Source organism: Lepus europaeus, chromosome 8 (genome assembly GCF_033115175.1).
Source record: "Lepus europaeus isolate LE1 chromosome 8, mLepTim1.pri, whole genome shotgun sequence".
Classification (NCBI taxonomy): Eukaryota; Metazoa; Chordata; class Mammalia; order Lagomorpha; family Leporidae; genus Lepus; species Lepus europaeus.
The window spans coordinates 49,851,350-49,857,477 of NC_084834.1; positions in this window are offsets into that span (position 1 = coordinate 49,851,350).

The window sequence follows — 6,128 nt, forward strand, 5'->3', positions numbered from 1 at the left end:
AACTGCTGGTTACACACTAATAATAAATATTATGTCCTTGCTAAGTTAATTTGAATTTATTTATTTGAAAGACAGCAGAGTGACAGACTGAGGGAGAGAGAGATCTTCCTTCAACTGATCTATGCCCCAAATGGCTGTAACAGCCGGGTTTGGGTCAGCTGAAGCCAGGAGCCAGGAACTCCAACCAGGTCTCTCTTGTGGGTGGCAGGAATCCAAGCATTTGGGTCATCATCTGCTGCCTCCTAGGCACATTAGCAGGAAGCTGGATTAGAAGCATGGGATATCCAGGACTTGAACCAGGAACTCTGATATGGGAGGCAGATGTCCCTAATCCCCACTCTTGATTTTATGATGGCCTAACCTGACTTCCCATCAAGCTTCCTATAGAGAATGGATATGTAGATTGGTGATGATGAGAGTCTTATCCGTTATTTGATTAATCCATTGTCCCATATTTCTTGAAAAATAATTTATTTTTTGAGATTTAGTGCATTAGTTTCTCAAGTTTATCCTTAAATGTCAGCATTGTGGCATAGCTGATAAACCCACTGCCTGCAATGCTGGCATCCCATATGGGTGCAATAAACTAGCAGATTAAAGACTCACTCTGGCCGGCGCCGTGGCTTAACAGGCTAATCCTCCACCTTGCGGCGCCGGCACACCGGGTTTTAGTCCTGGTTGGGGCGCCGGATTCTATCCGGGTTGTCCCTCTTCCAGGCCAACTCTCTGCCATGGCCCGGGAAGGCAGTGGAGGATGGCCCAAGTGCTTGGGCCCTGCACCCGCATGGGAGACCAGGAGAAGCACCTGGCTCCTGGCTTCAGATCAGCGCGGTGCTGATCTGAAAGCCTCTCTCTTGTCTCTGTCTCTGTTTTTCTGTAAATCTTTCAAGTAAAATAAATAAATCTTTAAAAAAGTAGACCCATTCAGTTTTTTTTGTTTGTTTGTTTTTTTTTTTTTTTTTAAATTCTTGACAGGCAGAGTGGACAGTGAGAGAGAGCGACAGAGAGAAAGGTCTTCCTTTGCCATTGGTTCACCCTCCAATGGCCTCTGCGGCCGGCACACTGCAGCTGGCGCACCGCGCTGATTGGAAGGCAGGAGCCAGGTGCTTCTCCTGGTCTCCCATGGGGTGCAGGGCCCAAGCACTTGGGCCATCCTCCACTGCACTCCCGGGCCACAGCAGAGAGCTGGACTGGAAGAGGGGCAACCAGGACAGAATCCGGCGCCCCGACCAGGACTAGAACCCGGTGTGCTGGCACCGCTAGGCGGAGGATTAGCCTGTTGAGCCACGGCGTCAGCCCCATTCAGTTTTTTGTTTTTTTTTTTTTTTACTTTCATTATAAATGTTTTCAAACATAAATGGAAGTAGAGAAAATAATGTAATATACTGAACTCCTATCATCCATTATCTAACAATTGATTACATCTTGTAGATTTGTTAGGCAGCTTCTAGAGGCTGCCTAAATTCCATGGCTCAGGGTCAAACTGCTTTTTCCTGTGTCATCAAAGCTAGCAGTGGTGGTTTGAGTCCTTCTCACATCCCTCTGATCTCCTCTTCTATAATCAAATCTCCCTCAGCCTCTCTCTTACTTGCTTTAGCCATTTTTAAGGACTCATATAATTAATTGGAAGCCACGTGGGTCATTCAGAATAATTTCCCCATCCCCAGATTTGTAGTGTAGTCACATCTGCAAAGCCCATTTTGCCATATGAGGTAATGTTCACAAATTCTAAGGATCAGGACTTGAAAATCTTTCAAGGACCATTATTCTGTCTTCTACACCTTCAGACATACACTCAATGAGTTCTCCTGGGAATTTTAAAGAAAATTGTAGACATAAAAATTTGCCCCTAAGTACTTGAGAATGCATCTCTTTTTCTTCACACCTCTTCCTTCAGTCCAGCTTCTTAATATTAACCCGTTATTTGCCTTTGTCCCTAGGTTGACATTTCCACTGATGGTACAAAAACAGTGGTAGATAAGTGCTGGTAGTGGCACCAGACTGCACCAGCAGTCATCATACTCTTCACAGGAACACATTCATAGGTAAAAGAAATTGCACGCTTCACCTAAGAATGTCCTCGATGCAGCAGTGAAAATGACTGGACTAAAGCTTCACCCTTGAATGCAAGTGCATATTGAATATCATCTTCTTTTTTTAAAGATTTTGTTTATTTATCTGAGAGGTAGAGTTACTGACAGTGAGAGGGAGAGACAGAGAGAAAGGTCTTCCTTCCGTTGGTTCACTCCCCAAATGGCTGCAATGACTGGAGCTGCGCTAATCCGAAGCCAGGAGCCAGGAGCTTCTTCCTGGTCTCCCATGCAGGTGCAGGGCCCAAGCACTTGGGCCATCTTCCTACTACTTTCCCAGGCCATAGCAGAGAGCTGGATTGGAAGAAGAGCAGCTGGGACTAGAACCGGCGCCCATATGGGATGCTGGTGCCGCAGGTGGAGGATTAACTTACTGCGCTATGGAGCTGGTCCCTGAATATCTTCGTAATAATCCATATGATGATCTAGGAAGTGCATTTACATCACTTGTGCTATCCAAGTTTGATGATTGTCTTAAGGAAAAGTGCTTCTGAGATTGTTTGATTTGTAAGCAGTGCTGGCTGCTTTTTTTCATGGAATACATTTTTTTTTTCTTGAAAGAACAACAAAGTAGGTTTATTCATGCTTATGTAATTTGGAAGATTTTTCTCAAAAAATGAGCAAAATGAACCTGCCACATCAATGGAAGCCACTGACAGTTCTTATTGCTAGTGGTAAAATTCAAGCTCTCAAAAGAGAAAATTAGTGGTTTGGAAAAATTTGTAACTACTACCATGAGCTCAACAGCTTCCCAATGCTTAAAAGATTTTCTGGTGTGATGAGTAATGATTTTAATGAATGTAATATTCAATGTTGCATAATGAAATGTGTCCACATTGGGCAGATCTGCATAACTCAGTGACCCAACATTTTCCAAATGACTAAAAATGTTAGAAAAGTATACATAAAGATGGTGAAGTAGGTAAGAAATATCAGTGGCTTTCTGACATAAAATGCTTTTATTATTATATGTTCCTTAAAAATTATCAACCACATTTATTACTGTATAATTGCTGGATGTCAACACAATCATAGGCACTACTGAAGTTATATTGCTTAGGAAACAATTCCAGCCTATATGGCTTATCGGGATCACGACTCTGCAAACTATGGCCCAAGGGTCAAATCCCTTCCACCACCTGTTTTTATATAGGCATAGCTAAAAATGATTTTTACATTTTGTAAATTTTGAAAAAAGTAGAATGGGTATTTTGTTATATTTAAAACTACATATAATATTCAAATTTCAGTTCCATAAATAAAGACATTGGAATACAACCATGCTTATTCATTTATGTATTGTCCACGGCTGCTTTCAGACCACAGTAACTGAGTGGAGCAGTTGCAACAAGAAGCCATATGTGGTGCTGTCATCACTTTTTGTATGGTTATAAAAAGGTTAACAGGCAAAAAACCAAGAGAAAAATCTAATAGAATTCTATAAATGACTTTCAAATGATGACTGTGTTCAGTTAAAAGCATTTATATTTGGATTGCTATCAATATTTGGTATTAACTGCACAGAGATATTGTCAAAGCTGAAAAACGTAAAATGGTCTTACTGATCAGCACTAACAGATGAACATTTGCTATAGATTTTGGTAGGGACACAAACTTTGAACACTCCAATTAAGTAAATTATCCCCTATATAAAGATTTCCATTCTTTGGTAGATCTATGTTAGAAACAATTTACACAATGACTATGCTTATGTTTTCAATGTTACCAATAAAAATTTGTGGAAATATAGTTTCTTTTTTTAAAAAATATTTATTTATTTTAAAGTCAGAGTTACAAAGAGGGAGAGATAGAGATCCATCCAGTGGTTTATTCTCCAAATAGCCACAACAGCAGGGGCTGTGCAGACCAAAGCCAAGAGACTAGAACTCTGTCTGGGTCTCCCATGTGCATGGCAGGGCCGCAAGCACTTGGGCTATCTTCTGCTGCTTCTTCAGATGCATCAGCAGGGAGCTGGATCAGAAGTGGAGCAGTTGGACTCCAACCAATGCTTATATAGGATGCTGGCACTGCAGGTGGCAGCTTGCTGCACCACATCACCAGCCTCTCTTTCCTCTTCTTTTTTTTTTTTTAGAGATTTATTTATTTATTTATTTTGACAGGCAGATTTAGACGGTGAGAGAGAGAGAGAGACAGAGAGAAAGGTCTTCCTTCCATTGGTTCACCCCCCAAGTGGCTGCTACGGCCAGTGCGCTGCACCGATCCGAAGCCAGGAGCCAGGTGCTTCTTCCTGGTCTCCCATGTGGGTGCAGGGCCCAATGACTTGGGCCATCCTCCACTGCCTTCCCAGGCCACAGCAGAGAGCTGGCCTGGAAGAGGAGCAACCGGGACAGAATCCGGCACCCCAACCAGGACTAGAATCTGGGGTGGGGGTGCCGCAGGCAGAGGATTAGCCAAGTGAGTCATGGCACCAGCCTGTTTATTTATTTGAAAGCCAGAGTTACACAGAGAGGAGAGCCAGAGAGAGAGAGAGAGAGAGAGAGAGAGGTCTTCCATCCGATGGTTCACCCCCCCCAATTGTCTGCAACAGCCAGAGCTGTGTCGATCTGAAGCCAGGAGCCAGGAGCTTCCTCCGGGTCTCCCATGTGGGTGCAGGAGCCCAAGGACTTGGGCCATCTTTTACTGCTTTCCCAGGCCACAGCAGAGAGCTGGATTGGAAGTGGAGCAGCCGGGTCTCGAACTGGAAGCCTCTCCTTCTTCTTACGTAAGTATCTACATAATATCCTGAGTTTAGTCTTTGGGCTTGCAAAGCATAAAGTATATAGTACTTGGTCCTTTACAGAAAAAGTTTGGTTAGCCCTGATCTAGATTTTGGTAAATCTTAATACTGATCACACACTTAAGTCACCCCGAGATATCTGGGGGGAAAATGCCCATGTAGGGGGAGTCCTCTCCCAGAGAGTCTGACTTAATTGGTCTGGAGTGCAGCCTAGTCTAATTATTAAAAGCTCCACTGAGACTCAAAGCTGTCCTAGAATTGAGAAATACAGGTTTAGGTGATATAGACATTCTGACACATTTTTTTAAAGTGTCATTAAGATGAAAACACAGTTTTGCTCATTCTAAAAAAAAATTAATTTGAGAATTGCAGAAACCGAGGAGTATGTGGAGCCCTGTATCCCATATCTGAGTTCTAGAATTCAAATCCTGGCTCTGCTTCCAATTCCAGCTTCCTACTCATATGCACCCTGGGAGGCAGCAGGTGATGGCTCAAGGACATGTATTGATGCGTTCCACGTGGGTGATCTGGATTCAGTTCTGGGCTCCTGGCTTCAGTCTGGCCCCGGCCCTGACTGTTGCAGGCATTTGGGGAGCAACCAAGTTGATGAAGATCTCTGTCTCTCTGTGTGTCTCAGTCTGCTTTTCAATTGGCAAAAATAAATAAAAATTATTTTTTAGAAAAGAACATCATGGGAGATGAAGAAATTTCTGCTTAAAATCTCTTTATAATAAAGGTTATAACCCAGCACATTGGAAAGAACACTAGGAATCATTCTGCAAATTTTGTGGAACTAAGTAGTGCATGGAACTGTGTCAGTCACTGACCTCATAAGAATGGCTAGGATCTGATACCTTTCTAGCAGTGGGTCTGGGAGGGTGGAACACAATTAACTAATTATTTAAATACGATTAAAGGGGACTGGCATTGTGGTATAGTAGATAAAGCCACCACCTGTGATGCCAGCATCCCATAGGGGCGCCATTTCTTGTGCCTGCTAGCATGCCTGGGAAAAGCAGTGGAAGATGGCCCAAGTTCTTGGACTCCTACCACTCATGTGGGAGACATGGATGAAGCTCCTGGCTCCTGACTTTTCCCTGGCCAAGCCCTGGAAGTTATGGCTGTCTGGAGTGAACCAATGGGTGGAATATCTCTCTCTGCCTGCTTCTTCCTCTGTCTCTGAAACTCTTTCAAATAAATTAATTAATCTTTAAAAAATATCTATGATTAAAGGCTGTGGTAAAGTAAGCATGAGTGTTAAGGAAATATGAAATTAAGGTCCAGGGCCAGTGCTATGGCGT